Source organism: Nycticebus coucang, chromosome 16 (assembly GCF_027406575.1).
Source record: "Nycticebus coucang isolate mNycCou1 chromosome 16, mNycCou1.pri, whole genome shotgun sequence".
Classification (NCBI taxonomy): domain Eukaryota; kingdom Metazoa; phylum Chordata; class Mammalia; order Primates; family Lorisidae; genus Nycticebus; species Nycticebus coucang.
This window is the reverse complement of record NC_069795.1, coordinates 91,916,215-91,942,423: the sequence shown is the minus strand read 5'-3', so window position 1 is coordinate 91,942,423 and position 26,209 is coordinate 91,916,215. Positions and strand designations below refer to the sequence as shown.

General features: G+C 39.7%; 1 long non-coding RNA gene across 1 annotated transcript in view; it reads right to left on the bottom strand.

The window, feature by feature from the left end:
• The window catches only part of LOC128567955 (uncharacterized), a 44,669-nt gene extending 22,929 nt beyond the window's left edge, over nucleotides 1-21,740 (bottom strand). The window contains exon 1 of the long non-coding RNA XR_008374962.1: nucleotides 21,608-21,740. This is a non-coding gene — a long non-coding RNA (uncharacterized LOC128567955). The remainder of the gene's footprint in view (nucleotides 1-21,607) is intronic.
• Between the last annotated feature and the right edge of the window lie 4,469 nt (nucleotides 21,741-26,209).

Below are 26,209 nucleotides of genomic sequence, written 5' to 3'. Positions count from 1 at the left end.
AAGGCACTGAGACCCTCCCAACTAGGGCTCTAAGCACTTACTTCTCCACCTAGGATTACCAGCTTGTTGAGCAGCAAACATTCTCACCTGCATCCAAAGTGGGGGCTCTTCTCCAGTTGCTGAGAACAGCAGCATAGGAGCCGTGAATGAGAGCCTCGGCAAAACTTTGCTTTAGAAACCAAAACTCGGCAGCAAACTGGCTGGTTTCAGGCATAGGTGCCAAATTATCTAGGGTTTTATTTATGCTTCTCCAGACTGTGGCCCTTCTTTGGAATTTAGAATTTAAAAGGTAGTGTTCTGTGAAAGGCTGTACGTTTAGGAGAGCGCATTTCACAGCTGTGTTTCTGGTCTGGTTAAAAGGAGGTCACAGAGCATCTTTCTTGTCGGAGGATAAAGCCAGAGACTCCTCTGTGGGTGATGTGAAGCCAAACCCTGAGTAGGGCCCAGGGTCGGTCTGACAGAAAGCTTGGCAAAGGAAAGTTCAGGGGAACAAAGCAAAGGGAGTTTGGGGGATCCAATTTATTGTCCTGTCGCGGTGTCCCTCTGCAAAATGGAACGTAGCTATTAGAATATCCTTTATAGGGCTAGCAAGTGATCACTCAGAGACTGTTGTATGGAGAAAAAGATATAGAACCAGAGGAAGGAAATGTGGATTCTAACACAGCTTCCCACTGAATTGCTCTCTGCAGCATCCTTATCTGTGCCAGTAAAAGGGGAAGGTCGTCAGGAAATCACAAGTCCAGCTACAACACTTCAGAGTCACTTGGGAAGTTAAAATGTCCTACCTAGACCAACGGAAGCAGAATCTTTGGGAGGTGAGCCTTGCACTGGTATCTGTTAGAAGTTCCCAAGATGGTTCTATTTTATTTTAAATTGTTTCTTTTCTTTTCTTTCTTTCATTTTTTTTTTTTTTTTTTTTTTTTGAGACAAAGTCTCGCTCTGTTGCTCTGAGATTGAGTGCTCTGGTGTCATAGTTCACAGGAACCTCATACTCCTGGGCTCAGCCTCCCCAGTAGCTGGGACTACAGGCACCCACCACAATGCCTGGCTAATTTTTCTATTTTTAACAGAGATAGAGTCTTACTTTTGCTTAAGCTGGTTTCAAGCTCCTGAGCTCAAGTGATCCTCCCAGTTTGGCCTCCCAGAGTGCTAGGATTACAGGTGTGAACCACTGTGCCCAGCCACAAGATGATTTTAATATAGAGCCAACTGAGAATTAGTGTGGAATTTTCATTACACTTTAATGTGTAAGAAAATCACCTAGAAGCTTCTTAAATGCAGATTCTGAACCAGTATGTCAAGGATGAGGCATTTCTAACAGGTTCTCAGGTGACGCAACACTGCCTACGCACAGTTCACAGTCTGAGTGGATTTCCAAGGACCTGCCGGCACCGTGGTTCTGTGAGTCTGCATCAACTTTCACTCTCAGCACAATTGCTGAAAGACAGGTCTTGTTAGAGAATTGAGAAAGCTAAGAAGTAGTCTCCCCTCCCCTACCACTGCCACACGCACCCTTTCCACCCACACAAGAGTCCCCACGTCAGAGAAATGCCTTTTTTAATGCCATATGCTGTTAGTCTCTGTGAAATAATTTAATGTTCTTTAACTTAAGAGGTACTTTAGAATCTTATGATACCAGATATATCAATTACCACTGAATAGTATAAAACTATAGGGTGTCTGGGAGATTCACACAGGTAAGGAGGCACCAGGATGTGGAGAACTGAGTACCACAAGTGAACATGTACAGGGACCTCTCACCAGGGAGCCGTGAGCACAGGTGTGCACTGGAAAGAGGCGCAGCTGGAGATTGGGGTGGTTTAGGGAAAGTTTCCTCAAGAGAATTACCTTTAAGCTAAGATCTAAACATGAGTAGGCTCACGCTTGTAATCCCAGGGCTTTGGAAGGTCGAGGCAGAAGGATTGCTAGACAGAGGCCAGGAGTTCCAGGCCAGGTTGAGCAACACAGTGAGATGCCCATCTCTATAAAAAATAAGAAAAATTATCTGGGAGTGGTGGTATTGCTTGTAGTCTCAACTACATGGGAGGCCAAAGCAGAGGGACCATTTAAACAGGGAGATCGAGGCTGCAGTGAACTGTGATTGTACCACTGCACTCTAGACAAGGGTGCAAGAAGCAAGACCCTGTCTATGAAATAAATAAATAACTAAGTCACTGTGGGAGTTGAGAGGGGTGTCCAGACAGAAGAATTGTGAGGTGAGTCCTTTATGTGTGAAAGAGAGGCTGAGAAAATCAAAGTAGCTCTATTTGGCTGGAGCATTAATAAAACATGAGAGCCCAAGGGTGGTGGCTCGTGCCTATAATCCTAGCAGTCTGGGAGGCCAAGGCAGGTGGATTGCTTGAGCTCAGAAGTTTGAGGGCAGCTTAAGCAGGAGCAAGACCTGTTTCTACTATAAATAGAAAAAAAATAGCCAAGCATGGTGGTCCATGCCTGTAGTCCCAGCTACTAGGGAGGCTGAGGCAGGAGGATCACTTGAGCCAGGAATTTGAGGTTTACTGTGAGCTGTAAGGACACCATGGCATGCTATCTAGGGTGATAGGAGTGAGACTCAGTCTTAAAAAAAAAAAAAAGAAAGAAAGAAAGAAAAAACATGACAAATGTAGCTCAGGGGTAAGCTGAGGTTAGAGACAGAACTTGATAAACCATATCAAGGAATTGGGTCATCCTGAGGCAAGAGAAGCCATCAAAGGGTTTTAAACAGAAGAGCAGCAGCTTGGCGTTTTCAGAAATACCTTTCTGTGTGCTCTGCAGGCCGTGCACCTTGGAGGCAGGGCACACTTGCTGGCCATGTTTCAGTTTGCTATTGTAATAGGGGAGAGTGAGCCAGGCTGGTCCGTCCCTTCCAAGAAATTCTCCTGCAGATATGCACTCACATTCACACAAGTGTTTGGGCTCTAATGCTTGTAAAAACAAAATTAACTGGGCACTTCTGATATATCCACATTATGAAATACTGTGTGGCCATTAAAAGGAATATAATAGATCTTTACATGTTAACATGTGGACATACCGTAAAGTGAAAAAAGGAAGTCACAAAATATAACATACAGTATGGATATCATAATATACTGTAAAAACAAAAATAATGTATTCACTATGTTTGAATTATATAATATGTATGTAAATTAATAGAAAAAGGACTGAAAGGGTACATCTAAAACACAGGAAAATGGCTTTTTCTAAGAAAAAGAATGAAAGATAAAGAGAAACTTTCGGTCTGTATGCTTCTGCTTGGTTTAACATATTTACAAAAAGAAAGCATTTGTGTAATAGAAAAAAAGATAGGAATGAATAAATTGCTATGTAGCACATCTTTTTATTCATCAGTAGCCTGAGTTTTGTCTTCAACCTGCCTAATGATTCCATAATTTTAAATTGTAAATTTCTTTCAAAAAAAAATAAAAAATCTTTTAAGATTTTGAAATTCTAAAAATTGTTCCCCTCTTTCTTCCAAAGCTGTGCCCCAAGGTCCCCTTTTCTTCCCCTCCACACTCCCCCTCACTTTCATCTTTCCTCTACTTTTCATTAGGCAGCTACCCCAAACCTACGATACTTCAGGACACGTTCTAAACTTCCAGCAGTTGAAAATAATTAAAAAGATTAAGTAACAAACAGAAATCAACAGAGATTGGGGAAAAAAGAAGTTTTTCTCTTCACCCTTCTGAACACTGAGAGTTTTCAGTGCTGCCATAATTTTCTAGAAAGATCCTCTGATGACCCTTGAAAACAATCCAGGACCCCCCACAGAGGCTTTTGGATCCCAGTATAACCAATTCAGCTGTGCACTGAAGGGAAAGTTATAAATTGCTTAGAGGAGGAGGTTACAAAAGAGCACGGCCAGCCTGGCTTTTGTTAGGGTAAATCTGGGCTCCCCAACCTGTTAAGATGCTTTGAAAGAGGTAACAAAATGATCTGTAAAGGCGAACCAGTGGGTGTCATTTCTTTAGATAATCAAAAACCTTTTGATTGGGTAATACACAAAAGGCTGAGGAAGGTTAGTAACCCTGGGATAAAAAAAAAAATTTCCTTCATCAATTAAAAAACAGTTATGGAAAAATGGGAACTAGATGTCCAATTTCCCAAATGGAGGAAGTTTAAAATGTTGGCATCTTCAACATTTATTACATTCAATGTGCAGCTGAATGAGATCTCCCGTAAGAAATCAATTATCTAAAATTAATTTGAAGTATTATAAGTCAAAATATGAAATGTAAAAAAAGGATGTATTTTATAATGAATAATAGTAAGGATACAGATTTTTATTATCATTTTACTAGCATGAAGTATATGCTCTTTAGCCTGATTCCCCAAGGAGCATTCACCAGCACTGATACAGCATCACATTCTCAGGCTCTTCCTCTTGCTCTCACCCATCCTTCGTTTTTCACTTGAGTTTTATTTTAAATACTACAGAGACTTGAATACTCCACCTGAGTCATTCTTGCTGTTTTACTTAATTCAACGTCATTAAGTATTAGTCCTATCTAAACCAAGTCAACACAAAAGCAACAGCTACACTAAGCTTATGGATAATGAGAACATTTGTACTTGCTTTTCTCCAGAGAAACTAAAACGTCTATAAAGACATTTTCTATTTAAGAATCATAAAATATGAAATATGTGCTGTTATGGTATATGAATCAGAAAAAGAATAAGGAACTCTGCATGGTTTGATACTACAGTCTCTAGGAAATCTCCAAATTGATGTAGCATCAAGCCATGGAGAGATTGTATTTGCAATGGGAGCTCAGAATTATTTGGCTGGCAAAGGACAAGCAGAGTAAGATGCCAACTGTACATAAAAACAAAGTTGACATAGTGACAGCCAGAGCAGCATGTCTGTCTCATCAGTCTGCTCCCAAATACAAAGGCAGAGCCATGGAGCCAGTTTCCTGAAGGCCAAGGACTCCACCTGAAGGGGAATCAGAACACACTCAATGCTTTACATCCTTATAGAGCAACCATGATTGAAAAAACCAACTGTCTATCCCCAGGGTTGAATGATAAATAATCCAAATCTGTGCCTGTGCAAAGCAGAGCTGGAGCAATATAGTAGCCAGGCACTGGGGGATGCTACACTGACCAGGGCAGTGATGACAAGAGCTGGACCTTTTTTTGCAATATAGTAAGAACTTGGAGAAGAATCCAGCAGTCTGAGCCTGGTCATAGTTCAGCAGGTGACTTTCCGTGCACAAAGCTTGTCCTGCAGAATCCTGCACAGCTCCCTAACACACACACTTGTCTGTGTCCCTATTTTCACCATCCCATGATAAAAATCTGAAAAATGTAGACAATAAGTGAGGTCCTTTTTGAAAAAAACAAAAAAACAATACTACATTTTTCAATTAATTTTCTAATGTTCTTCCCTTTATGAAGTGATGGTGATAAGAGATAGTGGTAGAAGGAGTAGTAATTATTCGTTGTGTTATTGCTAAATAAAACGTGGGTAATCTGTGTTTTTCCCATTTAGAATTACTAGTTAGCTAAATCTAAAAATCTGGGGACTTGTGGTCCAGTGGTTAAAAATTTTGGCTGAAATCATGTAGATTCCATTTTAGGTCCCACCACTGTCACTTTACAAGCTGTGTGACCTCCTCTAAGCCTCGGTCTCCTTACCTCTTAAAAAGAAATAACACTAATGTCCACTTCATAAGTTGTCGTGAAGATTATTGAGATAATGCGGAAGATCCTTAGCTCAGAGTCGTCACGCTCAAGTGTTGGCTTAAAAAGAAAGAGCCAAAAGGAAGGCAGTCGACATGTCTGGCCCTTGGTCTACTCATCTCCCAAGTGAGGCGTTTGCCCCAGAGGCTCTCGGTGCTCTCTTGTCATGACATCCTACATTTTACCCATGGTTCTAGCCCTGCTCCTTCCAGGGTGCCCAATCTGTGGCCCACGGGCCACAGGCAGATTCTTTGAGGACTTTGCTTATCTGTGGTGTTGCATATTACAAAAATTATGCATGGACCTTTTTAGCTGCTCATCAGCTTTCATTAGTATTTATGTATTTAATGAGTGGCCCAAGACAACTCTTATTTGTCCAATGTGCAGTAGAAAAGAAAAAAGGTTGGACAAACTGTTTGCAGGTTCAAGTAAATTATAATCCGTCTGTATAATGAGCCACCATCCAGCCATGGAATGACACCTACATATATTACTGAGTGGGAAAAACATAGTTATGAACCAGTTATTAACAGCATGATCCAAGTTCTGCGAAGTGAAATATGTACAAATGGTAATTTCTACTCATTTTCGAAACCCTTACCAATTACTCTAGGCCAGCACTATCCAAAAGCACTATCCAACTCATATGAGCCACAATATGAGTTATATGTGGAAAATTAAATTTTCTAGTAGCCACATTAAAAGACACACATGAAAGTCATTATAATAGTATATTTAATTTAATACGATCTAAGCAAAATATTCTCATTTTCATTTGTAATCCTTATAATGAGATGGTTTACATTATTTTTTCATATCAAGTATTTAAAGCCTGGTGTGTATCTTATACTTACAGTACATTTTAATCTAGACTAACTGTATTTCAAATGCTCAGCAGCCACACGTAGCTACTGTATCAGTGTAACTCTCAGAAATTAGTGCCCCTCCTCATAGTCATTGAATTAGGATTTTCAGACTGAAGGAGATTCCATCTTATTTATCTTATATGCTCATTACCTAAAATAGTTTCTGACATCTATTGGGTACAGATTAATTTGAATGAACGCATTTAATTCAAATTCTTGGTGGGGGGGGTACTTTGCATATGTCAGCCCCTTGTTAATCATAGAATAAAAGGCATTGCACCACTCCCTAAAAAAATCATAGTAATTTTGGAAAGCATCTCCCAAAATATCACCCTTACTTTGTGTAGGAGTAAAGCCAACTGTACAGAAACATGATATTTTCACAAATTAATTAAAAAATATTGATAGAACTAAAGCTAATGCCAAAATATGTATTATAGACAAATAAATATAAAAGGATACCTAGGCTGAGGACAATTAATAATATGACTTTATTAAATGGCTATTGTGTGCTAAATAATTTACAGGCATCATTTATAATCTTAACTAAAACTCTATAAAGTAAGGTGGAGGGATAATAACACAGAAGGAAATAGACTTTAAAAAATTGTTCAAATGAACAGACAGAAGCCTTTTGGGTTTAAATCCTATTTCTGCCAATTTCTAGCTCTGTGACCAAAGGCAATTTTCTTAATTTCCTTGAGCATCAGTTTTCTCATCTTTAAAATGGTCATTAAAATCAAATTAGAATTGTTGATTATTGTAAGGATGCTATTACCCAACACATAACAAATTCTCAATTAGAGACAGCTAGTTTGATTAGAGTAAGGCTCGATAAAACAAGATCTTTGTCATCATCTTTGGTTTACAGAAGGGGAAATGAGTTCGGAGGAATCAAACAGCCCAATATCACATAGTAACTAAGCAGATGAACCGGAATTCAAACCCAGATCCATTGAATTTAGTGAGCCAGTGCACTTCCCAACATACCATGCTGAGGAAGGTCTCATGACAGAGGCAACAGTGTTCAGATACAAGAAGGACACTTTGAAAGAGTATCCACATTTCATGACAAAAGATGCTGCAGGAACACAATTTGAGGACAAAGGCATCTCACATGACCAGATCAGATCAGACCAGGGAACCGGAAGAGCTAAAGTTGAGTCAGTATAGGGAGTTTGGCTTATGGGAGGCCTCGAGCCAGTTGGAGTAGATGAGACTCGATTGCCCACTAAATCCAGTCATAAATCCACCTGAGAAACAGTTGGCCAGTTTCTGTGCAATGACGAGGCTTTTCTTTTTCTCAATTTAATTCTTTAGGCTGATAGGAACATTCCTTTATTTCTGTAAAGGCTGAACACATGCTTTTCTACACTCGTCAGATCCTACCCCAGATCTTTCTTAATCCTTTGAGTCCATGGAAGGAGCGGCATTCACGTTCCCATATGTTAAATGGGTCATGAAGGAAAAAACAACTAAAACATTGCAACAACTCTACTCGAGTTAGTCCTTTAGCGGGCAGGTAAGCCCACACAGCTGCTCGCCATTCGTTACTCTTTCTCCATTGACTCCTGGCCCGAGCCACCTCATCAATGAGGTGTGAGCTGTCACCCCTGGCATGCTCACGTTTGAATCTAGTCATGGGAAGAACGTTATTAAAAATATTTTTTACAGGGTGGCGCCTGTGGCTCAAGGAGTAGGGTGCCGATCCCATATGCCAGAGGTGGCAGGTTCAAACCCAGCCCCGGCCAAAAAAAGAAAATATTTTTTACAAAATGAACAAAGTGTATGTATGTGTATATAGAACCTGCATGTAAACATGCCTGTGCCCATATGTGATAAACATAAACGTTACACATGTGACCAGGGACTCCCTCCCATAGAAAAGAGAGCAAAAGACTACTTACAAAAAAAGTCCCCAAATCATTTTGTTTTACTAAAGACAGTACTCTATTTTTAAAACATATATTCCTTTTCTCAAATTATTTACTTTGGCATATTTTGTTTACTCTATGCACAAAATTAAATAGAAAATCTACTAGCAAAAATTACAAGTAAAAGAATAGAGGATAAAGGGAACTTTTCAGGGAACTTGTCATTAACTTTGAATGAATAGTTTTTCCCTCTGATAAGTTCGTAGGCAATTATTTTTATCACTTTTCTAAAACAGAAATATATATATGCGTGTGTATATATATATATATATATATACATATATATACACTTAACCTATTTGGAAGAAACTACAAAAGATTAAAATTGACACCTTGAAAAATCTTTTAAAAGTTTGCAGTCCTCTCAACCAGCAACAAACCATACATTACTGATACACTGAACCATCGATTGAAAACAGAAAAGTATTGTAATTGCTCAAAACATTTTCCCCTTCTCTGGCCTGTTAGAGCCATGGTGGTTTCATTATATGACACTTTTCAGCACTTTTAGCTGGTTTGTGGCACAACCCCCCAAAGAAATATGAAGAGTAATTTTCAAAAGGAACTTTTATTTTTAATATGGATTGATTTTTTTTAAAGGCAGCTCCAAGCAGCCCAGTATATCAAACAGGAACCATCACACCAATCCCAACACATCAAGGGGCAGTTTTAACACGTGAGGTTTGTTGTTTCTAGCAGGTATCCATGTAGCGAGAGAGGTCACCACTCAGCGAGGCGCTTTCTTTCTGGTGTATAAGAAAAGAAATCACCAGGAATAAGGGGGGAAATGGGCTTGGGAAACAGGAGGGGACCTTGTCAATCTCCAAGATGCTAGAAAATGACCGTGGAAGTCTTTTGTTAGGGAATCCTATAATGGTATTGCTGCTCATCTCTTGTGGACAGGAGCAGCACCGAGCCTAAGATGGTGAGGGTGATAGAGGATTAGACACATCGTGAAAAGGCCTGGAAAGGACATTTTTGGTATTAGGAATCAAAAAGGCCGAAATTGTATCATTATTTACCTTCAACAGCAGTGTCTTTATAAACAATATTTCTCAGAGGAAGAAACTGAAGGGATATATCAAATGTTTGTTAGTAGTATATGTGTATAAATTATTTTACAAATGGAGAAAGAAAAAAGGCATGTATAGAACTATTCTTATATTTTCTTTTTTTTATTGTTAAATCATAGCTATGTACATTAGTGCAATCAAGGGGTACAATGTGCTATCTTAAGGGTCACACACTGGCTTTTTTTTTAATGTTAAGAATTTATGCTGCTTCTAAGAAAAGGACATTAAGCTTGTTCTCAATCTCTTTTATTTTAAACATATGGATCTCTGAGAAGGTTAGCATTGTGCTGGAAATAATTTTGATGCATGTAACAAAGCTATAAAAAAAGAGCAACAGGAAGAAATGGATAAATTTGTAAGGTTTCAGGACAGCTGGTAGGATTGCAAGACCACAGGGCCAGGTCTTTACCCACTAGGCAAAAAAACAGAAGATTCCTAAATCTTGGATTTCAGGGAACTGCGCTGTAAAGAACTAGTGTTTAAACACATGAGAGGGTCTATCAGGCGTACTCAAACTTTTTAAACGGGGGGCCAATTCACTGTCCCTCAGACCTTTGGAGGGCCGGACTATAGTTTAAAAAAAGAAAACTATGAAGAAATTCCTATGCACACTGAACATATCTTATTTTGAAGTAAAAAAACGGGAACAAATACAATCACACCGCCTCATGTGGCCCGCAGGCTGTAGTTTGAGGACCCCTGGTCCAGGTCCTTATCTTTGTCAACCTTCACATACATACTATTGAATCTTTTACCATTGTTTTTGGGAGAGTTAGAATCCAAGTTGTGTTATTTAACAGAGGTAAGTGTACTTTTTAGTAAGATCAAATAATGTTTTATCAACTAATTAAATTCCTTTTCCTCTGGCTATTTTCTCTAAGATGATTGAGGGCAATTTAAAATTTATAATCTATCCATAATTGGGATAATTTTTCCCTCACATAATATAATAATAATAAATACAAACTCATTAATGGCCAGGCTGGGCACTGTGGCTCATGCCTACCATCCTAGCACTTTGGGAGGCTGAAGCAGTGGGTTGCCTGAGCTCACAGGTTCGAGACCAACATGAGCAAGAGCAAGACGGAAGGGAGCGGGGAGGTTAAGGTGGAGGGACGACAATGGATGAGGCCACACCACGGTGCATCTTAGAATGGGTACAGGCAAAACTTCCTAAAGGCAGAATACAAATGTCTACATACAATAAGAAAATGCCATGAAGGCTACGTTGAATAGTTTGATGAGATTATTTCAGATTGTATATGAAACCAGCACATTGCACCCCTTGATTGCACTAATGTACACAGCTATGATTTAACAATAAAAAAAAGAAAAGAAAGGTAAAAAAAAAAAATAATAATAATAAATAAAAATAACTAGGCGTTGTGGCAGGCGCCTGTAGTCCCAGCTACTTGGGAGGCTGAAATAAGAGAATTGCTTGAGCCCAAGAGTTGGAGGTTGCTGTGAGCTGTGACGCAAAGTGAGACTCTGTCTCAAAAAAAAAGCATTAATGTAAGTAATCATGAGTGTTTGTCTAATAATGTAGATAGTTGACTTTGATTGTGCCAGGCACTGTGCTGAAGACAAGGGGCTCAAAGATAAACCAGTCCCTGCCCTCCTAGTTAGGGAGAGAAACATGGACATAAATGATTACCACACATTCAGATAAAGAGTCATAGAGTTAGTGGCAAACGTCATGTTGACTTGAAATTCTGCATGTGCAGGAGACGCTATCAAGCACTTATTGAAGGGACAGAGTAGCCTTCTGCCTGGCCAGCCTGTCACCAAGACTCTATTCTGTCATTCTCTTCCTCTTTCCTTGGGACTTCTCCTATAACCTATTGACCCATGGCCCTGGCCAGGTTGTTGGCCAGTCTCCCAAACCTAACCTATTCTAGTCAGGAATATCCTATTGCGTCAAAGTACAGCATCCAGAACTACTCCTCCTGACGAGACCCAAACCAAAGTTGTTTCCAGTAGCAATTAAATGTTTCAGCAAACACATAACCTTTTTCCATATATTGGGAGTAGGGTAATCTTATAATTGGACAATTAGAAGAACCCTGGGCTTTGACAAAAAGACTAGCTTATTGAGTGTCTACAGGCAAGCCATTTTAGGAAAACCTGCCCAAGATTTTTATCACTGGGATACTCACCTGGGTCTGCCAGGCTCTTTATTCTCATGCATTTATTTTGCATTTAGGGTAAGATAACATATGGTGTATTCCCAAGCCTTTGTTATAGCCTTATGGTCCAAATAACTGGTCTTCCTGCAGGTAAAATTAAAGTTCTCCATGAAAAGGGGACTTTTATTACAATAGTTAAGTGCAAATACTAAAAATATAGGATTATTTTTTCTAGAAAGGATACATAACATAGAGCAAGATGTAAAGGAATAAAAACATTACGGAATTTTTAGAGCTGGAAAAATCTCTTTTTCCTAATTCCAACTCTGAAAGGATAGCCCAGAGTGGCTAAGTGACCCCAAGCTATACTACGAGCAGCTGGGAAGAAACTCCTCATGTACAGGAACCCCATTAGAGTTTTCTCACTGAACACATTTCCTCTCACTAATGACGCTTCACAATCCATTGAAGTTTCTTTTCACACTCAGGTAAGAAAGAATGCTTTTTTAAATTAACTTTGAATCTCTTCACTCCAAGGATGTGCTCAACTTCGGGACTTTTCAGGATATTCAAAGCTATCGTGGAGAAGGCCCCAGATAGTAACTCTTCACAAGACAGTTGTGTCTTCCTGCTCATGACCCCTTAATGGCCATCAGAGTTGCCTACACATCCAGGCTCTTAGCCTTTCCAAAGTAAAAATTAAATTAGTAAAGAGCTATGCATGATAATATTTGTTTATGCAACTATAATTATCTCAAGAAAACAGGGGCGGTTTCATTTCTTTTCCACCTGGATTAATTCACCCTCCACTTCTTCCTTCATGTTCTTGCTTTTTGATACTTTCAAATATAAACATATTGCTTCTGTGTATACTATACTCTTTAAGCATTTGTTCCTTGAAGAGAAATTTAGCAAGCACCTATTATGTGCCAAGGAAGAATGCTGGGCACTGGATAGACAATAAAACCACAGCATGGCTGCCCTCATGGTGCTGACAGATGGAAGGAGGAGGGGCCAAGAAACAAGCAATCGCTCAGATCAATACGTGTGCTTAGATTGCACCGCGAGCATAAAACAAACAGCGGGAAAGGGGGATGAACACTGTGGATGTCCACTTCAGATTGAAGTGAGGAAAAATTATAGCTTCCTTCCTATGACTTTATAATTTGTCTTTCAACAAAAACTACTTTTGAAAGGACAATATTTGTTTTCTTGGAACAAAGCTTTCAGTAAAAAGAAACATAAAATCATTTCTCCATATCACTACAATCTCCTCTCCAGAGTGGGTGATTACAATGGTCCTCCGCCTGCTGGTCTCATACAGGTGCTTGGTGAATACAGTAAGACCATGAATGTGAGGCCCCCTCCAACACTCCACCTATATTTTGAACAACACTAATAGAATTTATATGTGAGCATACTTTTCCAAAAAGGTAGCAGGGATAACAGCAATACATTTAGAAACATTGTAACACACTGAGACTTAAATATTATTTCTCACCACAGGTTTTGGTGGCAATAAAAGATATGCACGTTCTAAAAATGTCACAAGACTTAAGGTTTCCAAGTGAGCCAGCGAATATGCCCCTGTTAGGGTCTATGCCCATATTATGTAACTGGGCTTTAATTTTGCTTAGCAGTAATAAAAGCTTATCGTGCAGCCAAATCCCTGCAGCCATGTACTCAGGGGCCGTGCATGTGGAAGCCTGCTGCCTTTCAGTTTCCCGTTAAACACCTGTTCTGGGCTGGGGCCATACTTCTGGGTTCTCACTCAGGTGGAGAGTCTTGCTTAAGGGGACAGGCAGGTATTTTTGCTGTCACCAAAGACAGCTAATTTGGGAAGCCTAATCTTGCAAAGGGGCCAAGTTTCAGTTCTCAGAGTATTGGGTTTAGGGTAGAAGGGACTCCACCTAGAAATGCAACCTGAATACTTCCCCCTCTGCCCCTCTCTTGTCTTGCTGAGAATCCTCTCGATAACTGACGTGTTTCATAAATTCCAGGCAACGAGGTCTATGGTGTGCGTCTCCCATTCTTTCCTGTCACCTGACTAATATTTAATACTTTCCTCCTCAGATGAAGATAGGACTCCTCCTGACAAGCAGTTGCCTTGCGGTTTATTTCAGGTAATTCCAATACCATAATAAGGTGAGAAATTAGTTATGGGGATTGAACGCAGGAGGAATTTTACAGGTGTGAATTCTTAGGCATTTCTGATCCAAGTATTTCCAAAGGAATTCTCTACTAAGCAAATACCATATCCCCTCTTTCAAAACCCCTGCATCTCTTAATAGTAAAGAATGCATTTTCTAGGCCGTAGTTTTGTAATTTTTGTAACCTTAAGAAATAATCTCTGCTTGTCCTCCTTTCAAAAGCACTACACTAGAATAAAAACCAAGTTTCATTCGGTAGTTTTTCAGACAATAAAGGTGGGTGATGACAGTCGGTGATTGCCTTTCGGAGCTGACTCAAAACACACAGCAGTACCAGTAGCTGCTGGCCATCTTAATGCTGGTTAGAAATGAAAGTAGCTACTTTCTGTCCCAGAGCATGCTGATTTTGGAACAAGGGATTCTGTGCAAAGAACATTAGCTTAGAGGATTTTGTCATTAAGGAGCAAGTAATTTCTCAAGCACCCGCTTACTTAATCATAATCACTGTTTCACAAATGAGGAGATGAAGGGTCACAAGGTTACATGTGATTTTTATAGTTCCCAAGAAGTTCTGATGAAGGATTAGTTTTGAGAACAATCGTAATTGACAATGTGGTTGGACTCTGGATATTCATTTATTCAACCAGTACATACTGAGCATCTATTGTGTTCCAGGGACTGAGGATTATCAGTGACACAAAGATCGCTGCCTTCAGAGCTTACACTCTGGTGGCTTTCAGGAATAGTGTCCATATATTTTTGGTGAAGTATGTCTCTAGTAACTGCTTCACTATATGTTTGGATTCTACTCTTCTGGAAAACAAAATCAATACACCTAAAATTGAAAGAAAGTATTCACAGTGCACGAAGCACACATGAGCATGTTTATAAGAAGTGAAGGAAAATGGGAATGATGAGAGTCCCCTAAGACTAACCAGGAGCAGCCACTGGGCTCAGCCAACCTTGAGCCTCCATTTTAAAAAAGTGTGGCATAAAATGTGATGGAAAGAGAAAAATATCCCAGGTGGGGAACACAAAAGGGGGGGCACATAGATTGAAAAGGCAATGTGAGCCACACAGACAAAGGAACTAATTACAGATAACGCCAGAATTCAAAAACAACTTGTCATGAACTTTAGTTACTTTACCCTCTTCTTTACAGAAGAATTAATAGACATGTTGCATAATATATAACACATTATAGGATGACATACAGGACGAGTTTTGCATAATGACACATTATGGATGACATTTTGAGGAAGAAATGTGTCTTTCAAAACAGTATCCATAGTGAACCCATACTTTAAGGTCTAGTCTCAACAAATCAATGGGGTTTTGTGAAATTAAATACATTTTTTGAAAAGAGTTAACAAATATTTGTTGTCTTCTCTGGCAATAAGAAATTACTTTTTATATATTTCATTCATTTATTGAGTTTGAAAAGATTTAATGTGCAGTTCATATGCTAAAGGTATATAATAAACTTGTTGCTGATGTTTCATGAAAGATGTTTTGATGAAATACATTCGGGATAATGTCACCAGATAGCTAACGAGGGGACACTAAATGATTGGTGATCTATAGAACTATTTCCAGAGCCCACAGGCCCTACTGATTATGATGAAGTAAGCAAATGCTTGGGAAACAGCCAGTGAGTTCCAGTGTTTCCAACAGACAAACCCTTTTTAATGCTGAAGAAGGTACCTCTCCCCCAGACTGTGGTCATTGTCTTATCATCCACTACATGGGTAACACAATACATGTTCCAGGGCCCTGTGCCTCCATGGTAGAGGTGTGAAAGCCCAATTTTCTGGCAGTGGCCTCCACCCACCCCACCTTCCTGGTTATCACAAGTGACAAACCCACCCTAAGCTCTTCTGCATATATTCTGCTTGGTAGCAATGCTTGAGACATGCAAAGTGGAGGCTCATTGACTTATAGCACTTGGTTTTCTTATCCCCAATTATATAGAGTGTGGCAAAAAATGTATATGTATGTTAAGAAAGGACAAAACTGTATTAAAATTATAATACTCGATATATACTGGTAACATTTGTTATCTTGTATGTTCTATCTTGTATCTCTTGTGATAGCAGAAGTCAAACCTGACTTGAGTATTACAATTTTAACATAGTGTTTTCCATTCTTAACATACGTGTGTATTTTTTGGCACTCTGTGCATATGTAACATCTATTGGATAAAATAGAAGAGTGTTCCTACTGATTTGGCTTTAAAAATAATGTTAAACAGGGACCCAAACTAATGGTTTATTTATTCCAAAAATACATGTGAAGGACATTAGTGTCTCCTGTACATATGTGTTTCCAGTAGGTTTTACAAGGTTATCTAAGGTATGGCAAGATTCAAATCTTCATAGACTCTAAAGAAAGTCTTCGGTATAACCAGACTATCAGTTGGTATTTCAGGTTACTTCCTAGAAGTATGTTCAATTCTGCAGCACTGCCTCTCTGTCTCTCTGACATGTTCCATTCTGCTCATTCTCTTCATTGTGGGAGGCAAGACCTAAAGCAGAAGGTGAAGGATATGGCCTGGCTCTCAGAGCTCACTCCACTACTCACAGTCTATGTATAGAATGTCACCTCTCTCTCCTCTCACTCTCTCTCATCAATCACTCAAATGGCATCACAGTGAGATGAGTTTGGAGCTCTTTTCTTCCCTACTGAGCACAGCTCCAGTGCACATCTCCCCCTGGGTACTGGGATGAAGGCTGAGGACTTCTCCATCCCTCAGGCCTCACCATCCATGGGGCTCTATGCTAGAAAGGTAGGGGCAGGATTTCCCTGCCTAACTCCCTCTCCCCAACATCTCCCTGTTGGGGAGAAATTTAAAAATGAAATATCTAGTGGGAATAATTAGAAGAAATAAACAACAATACAAGTAATGACCCATCAAAGTTTAATTGTCAGTGCAAGATAAGCTACATTGCATTCAATCCCCAAATTATTACTATGTGTTTGACTTTACAATTGTTTCCGGCAAGCAACTCCATTTACACCCTAAAGTACCCCCTCAGCCTCAGTTCTGGGGGCCATGTGGGGACAATGGGGCACATTTGCAGGCCAGGTTGACCATTTCTGGTAGGATACCTTTGTTGTCCCCATTATTAAGTGGCTCTGGCCTCACCATTGCTGCTAATCAGCACAAAGCCATCTCCTTGGTGAAGAGAGAAGGACATCAAGCAGTATCCCCAGCCAAGCAGAGGGATTGCTCAAATCTTCTTTAAAGTCTAAGCGAAGGAGAGTTATGGAGCCCCAGCTCTTTAAGGGGGAAGAAGGAGCCACAGATTTGGTCTCACTGAGTGTTCCCAAGCCGCAGTGCTCAAGGGAAAGCTGTGAGTTTAAAACAATGCCCAGCCAAGTGCTAATTTCTATGGTAAGTTCAAATGGGAACATTTAAAAAGAATATTGCATGCCCCAAGCCTTTTATGTTGATGAAGAAAACTCACCGTGGCCTGGTAAGCATCTGTGGTGCCATTCAGTTATCTTTATAGAAAGATCTGGAAATTACACTTAATTGTTCTCCTCCTTCTCTGCACATAATTCTTAATTTTTAATGAGGCACCTCCCTGGCTTTTTCTTCTTGCCGCAGGACATCCTTGAAAGAAGTAGCTACATCTCAGAGGAGGCTTCCTGGCATTGACCCAGGGATCAGCATTTCACGTTTCTTTCTTTCTTTTGAGTTCCTTGGGCCCCTGGAGTTTTCACTCTGCTGCTAACTACTAAGAGACCTCAGCCTGGCTCTGCGATCTGGCAAGGACTCCTCCTGCTGAGCCAGAACATCAGGGCCACCAGGGGAAGTACTGTGGCTGACACAGGGCTTATCCCCCAAAATAGACTCAGGCAAGAGTTGGTTACTGCGGCCTCACCCAGAGTTTCTGCACAATCTACTAAAGACCCAATGCCCACAGGGGCAGGGAATGGAGGTCGGGGAAAGGAGACATCATCTTGCCCACAGGAGACCCCACCCCATTTTCAGCCCAAAGATTCAGGCTGATGAGTTTCATTAGTTTTGCTTTAACCGAAACTTTCTACTTCTTAAAAAAAAAAAAAAAATGTGGAAGAAAAATACCAAAGGCTTGTTGGACACTTTAGCCTCTTACAAAACAACTATTTTATAGTTAAGTGTAAATTAAATAGTGGAACATGTGGGATGAATTTTCCTTAAAATACACATGGGTTTTATAATTAAGTGGAAAATTCTCCTATAAAATGTATTTTAAATTTGAGATTTTGCCATGGTCCAAATATTTGAAACAGAGAAAGGTCTCACAGAACATAGTTTAAAACTTTCAAGAAACTCAAAATAGGAATTGATTCTGGCATTCATTTTTTTTTTTTTTTTTTTTTTTTTGTAGAGACAGTCTCACTTTTATGGCCCTCAGTAGAGTGCCATGGCATCACACAGCTCACAGCAACCTCCAACTCCTCAGCCTAAGCGATTCTCTTGCCTCAGCCTCCCAAGTAGCTGGGACCACTACACCCAGCTATTTTTTGGTTGCAGTTCAGCCAGGGCTGGGTTTGAACCTGCCACCGTTGGTATATGGGGCCAGCGCCCTACTGACTGAGCCACAAGCACCGCCCCTGATTCTGGCATTTTGTGTTAATTAAGCTACCACTCTTTAGATCATGGCACTAAAGCAACACTCAAGAGTCTTGCTCTAGTTCATGATGTAGTTTATTTATTGGTTTGTTCAGATTAATGTGAAGGTACAAACAACTAGATTACAATGTTTGCATGTTAGGTAGAGTCCCTGTTGTAGTTGTGTCCTGCACCCAAAAGATGTGCCATATACACTTACATTGTTCCCATTATGTGGGAACTCCCAAATCCCTCTCTTTCCTCCCCTCTTCTGCACCAATTTGGATTGAATTGAGTTTTGCTCCTCTGTGGGCATGAATTAGATTGTCTACTGGCTTCATATTATTATAGAGTACATTGGATACTTGTTTTTCCATTCTTGTGATACTTTAAGAAGAATGTATTTCAACTCCATCCAGGTTAATACAAAAGATGTAAAGTCCCCATCTTTTGTACGACTGAATAGTATTCCATGGTATACAGATACCACAGTTTGTTAATCCATTCCTGGGTTGATGGGCATTTAGGTTTTTCCCACGTCTTGGTGATTATAAAATAAGCCTGCAATAAACAATCTAACACAAATGTCCTTATGATAAAAGGATTTTTTTATTCTGGATATATGCCTAGTAGTGAGATTATGGAATCAAATGAAAGGTCTAATTTGAGTTCTTTGAGGGTTCTTCATGCTTCTTTCCAAAGAGGCTATATCAGTTCGCAGTCCCACCAACAGTGTAAAAGCCTTCCCTTCTCTCCATATCCATGCCAGCATCTTTTATTCATGCATTCATTTAATAAAGTTTTACCAGTCACCTACTGTGGCTCAGCCACCATGCTAAGCTTTCCCTATACAGATCTATGAGTTGACATTGCACCCTAACATTATATTGGGATTGGAATTACCTCTCAAAGATAAATCAAAAAGATGTGCATTAAATACTGCACTAAATTCTAGAAGGGTAGAAATTATATTGTTTTGAGATGCTTCAGCATATTTAGAAAAAATCCATCCCTTCTCCAAAGAAAGCATTAGGTTAGTGATAAAGAAATAACTAACATGCATTCTTTTGCATCTTAACTGTAATTGTCCATCTGAGTTATGACAAATGAGCAGACTGCTTTCTATGGTAAACACAAAGATGCACCACTAAGAAACCCTTTCAAGAAAGTGGCTGGTACTCAACTGCAGGGAGCATGGTGAGCCAGCACCTCCATATGTAGGCTTCATTAGCATAGGCCTTGATGCTGGAGCAAAGGTCACACTTTATTCTGAGATCCCTTGGCCAATGACTGGGCAAAGCAGTGAAACAAAGGCCTGGACCAGTGAACCAAGGGCCAATGTGGAACTCTTCTAATGAGCAATCTTTGCTCCAGATCTCCTGATACAAGGATAGCACATATTCGTCAGGCCTATAGCACAGTCTGATGAGTCCCTCTGCCACTCCTATTTCTCCCTTTCCTTTTCCAGGGTTGGCTACCTGCTTATAGAACCCAGCTTATAGCACTTCCTGAAAATAGAGGTTTCGTCATCAAATACTTCTTCTTTTCTTGTCAAAGCTATTATCTAAGATTGACATTCTAATGAAACTGTTTTTATGAAAGAAAATGTCATTCCTACACCATAAGTACAACTCATTTACATTGGAAAGGGAGCAATGGACACCTAGATATCTGCAAGATGATGGTTTTTTTTTTTTTCTTTCTCATTTCTCTGACATGGAAAGTTCAAGATAAGCACTGTCTTTGGATTTCAACATTAAAATAAACTGACAATGACCACATAGGCATCTTAGTAGGGTGTAAGAATCAAATGAACCTCTCTACTATTCTTCCACATATTATCATTTACAGGACAGAAAAAGCAAAGGGAAGAGGTAAGGAGGGGCAAAGTGGATGAGAGGGAAGAAGCATGCTGATTGGCCAGGGACAGAAATAACTTGTATTTTTCATCTGAATTCAGGCCTATAATTTTCCTTTGCTTGTCATAATTTCTTAAAAATGAAAAATCTGTATCCTAAAATATAACAAAAGAATAACACTTTTGGCCTCACTAGAACAGGTATTCTATGCATATCAAGATGTTGTATTTGAAAAAAAAAAAAAGATGTTGTATTTGCCTATAAACATAAAATTAAGTCTTTTAAAATTGCCCTTCAATATCACTTTGAAGTCATGATCACATTTATGCAGTTTTGTCCCTGTCATTTGAACTCTTCAGGTGTAACAGGAGTTTGTGGAAGACTGGTTGATAACATCACCCAATACTTGTTTATCCACCTGCAAATGGCAAAGACAATAAGTAACTGGCATCCTCTTTCTTATTTCTTCTTTACTTTTCCCTTACAGCAATGATTCTTCTTAACCTTTGCACATTAGAAACTACTTTAAGGGAGAGGAGGCATCTTTTAAAAATATGGGTTCTCAAAAGGGACTTGAACTAATACTCCAGAAAAGATACACAAATGGCCAACAAGCACACAAAAAGATATTCAACATTGCTAATAATTAGGGAAATGCAAATCAAAATGATTCATGAACTACCACTTCATGCCCACTATGATATCATAATTTTAAAAGATGGAAAAATAGTGTTAGCCAGGATGTGGGGAAAGTGGAGCCTTTGTACATTTCTGGTGAGAACGTAAACTAGTTCAGCACTGTGGAAAAGAGTTTGCCAGTTCCTCAAAAGTCTAATCATAGAATTATCATATTACTCTACAATTCTACTCTTAGGTAGACACTTAAGAGAATTGAGAACAGGTACTCAGATGCATACAAAGACATGTTCACAAAAGGACTACTCATGGTAGCCAGAAGGTGGAAATAGCCCAAATGTTCATCAACAGATGAATGGTAAATAAATTACAGTACATCCATAGAATGGGATGCTATTCAGCCATAAAAAAGTACTGACAGGATGGCGGCCGAGTAACAGCTTCCCTGCAACTAGGAACAGCGAGTCTGGGGAGACAAGACTCCAGGCATCTCTGACTGGTGGGACATGCCTATAATCATCCCTTTGAGGATACAGGGAGCCAGCAAGGGACTTCTGGACCCCAAGAGGAGGACAAAAACAGTGAAAAACTGGCAAGGGGTTGCTTGTGTTCGATCGACCTAATCCCGCCGGCAACCCTAAGTACAAGCAGCAGTGAGACTACAAACCAGAAAGGCCTTACCTGTGAACTGTTTCAGTGTTCTTGGACTTGGCACTCAGTTGAACTGCCTTGGGGAGAGCTTGAGCAGGAGTGTGGAAAACTTTGGGCATTGTCTGGGGCCCCAGCCTGAGCCACTGAGCTGGGCGCAGGAAGCCATTGTGAAAGAACTAACCCGGCAAGCTCCACCCTCAGGGTCTCAGAGCAAGGATTGGGCAGGTCAAAGTAACCTACTGACTGAGCAGCCTAAAGGCGGGGACTGAGCTACCTTACAGCCTCAATCCTCAGGAGCAGAGTGAGACGGTTTTGGCACACTGGAGCCTTGGGCTGTTGCCCTGGGTAGAATGCCATGAAGTTACAGCTCATAGCAACCTCAAACTCCTGGGCTTGGCGCCACCCAGACCTCCATAAGAGCTGTGCAGCAAGCCCCGACGGGTGACCCACACCCACCGGGCCTCCACATTCCCTGACCAGGAACTGCGGGAGCCACGCAACCCTGCATCCTCTCTCCTGTGTCCTCCCAGCTTCCACACTAGCCTGTTCATCTGGACAGGGACTCTGGTAGTTGCATGACCTTTGGAGCCCTCCCTCCCTTTGCGCAGAGCTCTTCTCCTGGCCAGAGACTGCTGGAGCCTTGGGCTCTCTGTGCCAAAGTGTGCACCACCCCCAGCCCTGTTGCTGGATCTGGGTGTATCACAAACCAGAACTGCTTCCACAACCAGAACTCCCTAGCTAGAGCAGCCCCAGGGGAACTACACAGGGTCACTCCCTACAAAGATCCAGCAATAACAGAGTGATCCCGCTGGGGTCTAATCTTGGACAGACACCTCCCCAACTCTGAGGATGGCCAGAGGCAACGGTGAAAAACAATCATGAGGAGAAATCAACAGAAAAACTCTGGCAATATGAATAATAAGAGTAGATCAACTCCCCCAAGGATCAAAGGGGCAGAAACAGCACAAGATCCCATGCTCAAACAAATAGCTGAGATGTCAGAAATTGAATTCAGGATCTGGATAGCAAATAAGATCAAATTAGAATTCCAAAAGTTATCTCAATAATTCAATGGATTCAAAGACAAAATGACCAAAGATTTCGACACATTGAGACAAGAAGTTGCATCCCTCAAAGATCTGAGAAACACAGTAGAATCCCTCAGTAACAGAATGGAGCAAGCAGAAGAAAGGATTTCTCACATTGAAGACAAAGCTTTCAAACGCTCCCAAACCCTCAAAGAAGAAGAGAAATGGAGAGCAAAAACAGACCATTCTCTCAGAGAGCTCTCGGAAAATTTGAAGAAAACCAATATTCGTCTTATAGGGATCCCTGAAAGTGATGAAGTGGCTTCACAAGGCACAGAGTCTCTTCTCCATGAGATTATGAAGGAGAACTTTCCAGACATGCCAAGAGATTCTGAAATTCAGATAGCAGACAGTTTCAGAACTCCAGCACAACTCAACCCAAATAAGACATCCCCCAGACACATCATAATCAATTTCACTAAAGTTAATATGAAGGAGAAAATTCTGAAAGCTGCCAGATGAAAGAAAACCATTACCTACAAGGGGAAGAATATCAGAATAACTGCAGATCTCTCTGCTGAAACCTTTCAAGCTAGAAGAGGATGGACATCGACTTTTAATATCCTAAAACAAAATAACTTTCAACCCAGGATCCTGTACCAAGCTAAACTGAGCTTCATTTATGACGGAGAAATTAAATACTTCAATGACATTCACATGTTGAAGAAATTTGCAACAACTAAACCAGCTCTCCAGGATATTCTCAGACCTATCCTCCATAAACACCAGCGTAATCCTCCACCACAAAAATAAACTCACCCAGAAAATTTTGATCAAATTCCAACTTCCACAGTTGCACAAGGATTAAAAATGTCCACTGGACTCTCCAAAGGCATATCAATACTCTCAATTAATGTGAATGGTTTAAACTGTACTCTAAAGAGGCACAGGTTGGCTGACTGGATACAAAAACTCAAGCCAGATATCTGCTGCCTACAAGAATCACATCTTACATTAAAAGACAAATATAGACTCAAGGTGAAGGGATGGTCATCTATATTCCAGGCAAATAGAAAGCAGAAAAAAGCAGGCATTGCAATCCTGTTCGCAGATGCAATAGGCTTTAAACCAACCAAAATAATTAAGGATAAGGATGGACACTTCATATTTGCTAAAGGTAATACTCTATATGATGAGATCTCTATTATTAATATTTATGCACCCAACCACAACGCACCTCAATTTATAAGAGAAACTCTAACAGACATGAGCAACTCAATTTCCTCCACTTCCACAGTAGTTGGAGATTTTAACACCCCTTTAGCAGTGCTGGATAGATCCTCCAAAAAGAAGCTAAACAAAGAAATTTTAGATTTAAACTCAACCACTCAACATCTGGACTTAACAGACATCTACAGAACATTTCATCCCAACAAAACTGAATACACATTCTTCTCATCAGCCCACGGAACATACTCCAAAATCGACCACATCCTAGGCCACAAATCTAACCTCAGCAAATTTAAAAAAATAGAAATTATTCCTTGCATCTTCTCAGACCATCATGGAATAAAAGTTGAACTCAATAACAACAGGAACCTGCATACCCATACAAGAACATGGAAGCTAAACAACCTTATGCTGAAGGATAGAAGGGTTATAGACAAGATTAAGAAGGAAATCACCAAATTTTTGGAACAAGACAACAATCAAGACACAAATTACCAGAACCTCTGGGATACTGCAAAGGCAGTCCTAAGAGGGAAATTTATAGCACTGCAAGCCTTCCTCAAGAAAACGGAAAGAGAGGAAGTTAATAACTTAATGGGACATCTCAAGCAACTGAAGAAGGAAGAACACTCCAACCCCAAACCCAGCAGAAGAAAAGAAATAATCAAAATCAGAGCAGAGCTAAATGAAATTGAAAACAAAAGAATTATACAACAGATCAATAAATCCAAAAGCTGGTTTTTTGAAAAGATCAATAAAATAGGATTAACAGGATAAGGATAAGGATGGACAAACAGAATACAACAACACCTTTGGCCAACCTAACCAGGAAAAAAAAAAAAGTAAAATCTCTAATTTCATCAATCAGAAATGGTAATGATGAAATAACAACAGACCCCTCAGAAATTAAAAAAATCCTTAACGAATACTACAGGAAACTCTACTCTCACAAATATGAAAATCTGAAAGAAATCGACCAATACCTGGAAGCACGCCACCTATCAAGACTTAGCCAGAATGAAGTGGAAATGTTGAACAGGCCTCTATCAAGTTCTGAAATAGCATCAAATATATAAAATCTCCCTAAAAAGAAAAGCCCAGGACCAGATGGCTTTACGTCAGAATTCTACCAAACATTTAAAGAAGAACTAGTACCTATACTACTAAACCTCTTCCAAAATATAGAAAAAGAAGGAATATTACCCAACACATTCTACGAAGCAAACATCACCTTGATCCCCAAACCAGGGAAAGACCCAACAAGAAAAGAAAATTATAGACCAATATCACTAATGAATATAGATGCTAAAATACTCAATAAGATCCTAACAAACAGAATCCAACAACACATCAAAAAAATTATACACCATGACCAAGTTGGATTTATCCCAGGGTCTCAAGGCTGGTTCAATATACGTAAATCTATAAATGTAATTCAACACATAAACAAACTTAAAAATAAAGACCATATGATTCTTTCAATTGATGCAGAAAAAGCTTTTGATAATATTCAGCATCCCTTCGTGATCAGAGCACTTAAGAAAATTGGTATCAAAGGGACATTTCTTAAACTAATAGAGGCCATCTACAGCAAACCCACAGCCAATATTGTATTGAATGGAGTTAAATTGAAATCATTTCCACTTAGATCAGGAACCAGGCAAGGTTGCCCATTGTCTCCATTGCTCTTTAACATTGTAATGGAAGTTTTAGCCATTGCAATTAGGGAAGAAAAGGCGATCAAGGGTATCCACATAGGGTCAGAAGAGATCAAATTTTCACTCTTCACAGATGATATGATCGTATACCTGGAAAACACTAGGGATTCTACTACAAAATTTTTAGAAGTAATCAAGGAATATAGCAATGTCTCAGGCTACAAAATCAACACCCATAAATCTGTAGCCTTTATATATACCAACAATAACCAAGCCAAACAAATAGTCAAGGACTCTATTCCTTTCACAGTAGTGCCAAAGAAGATGAAATATTTGGGAGTATACCTAACAAAGGACGTGAAAGATCTCTACAAAGAGAACTATTAAACTCTAAGAAAAGAAATAGCCGAAGATGTTAACAAATGGAAAAACATACCATGCTCATGGCTGGGAAGAATCAACATTGTTAAAATGTCCATACTGCCTAAAGCAATATATAATTCTAATGCAATTCCTATTAAAGCTCCATTGTCATACTTTAAAGATCTTGAAAAAATAATACTTCGTTTTATATGGAATCAGAAAATAACTCGAATAGCCAAAACATTACTCAGCAATAAAAACAAAGCAGGAGGAATCACGCTACCAGACCTGAGACTGTACTATAATCCCATAGTGATCAAAACAGCATGGTACTAGCACAAAAGCAAAGAAGT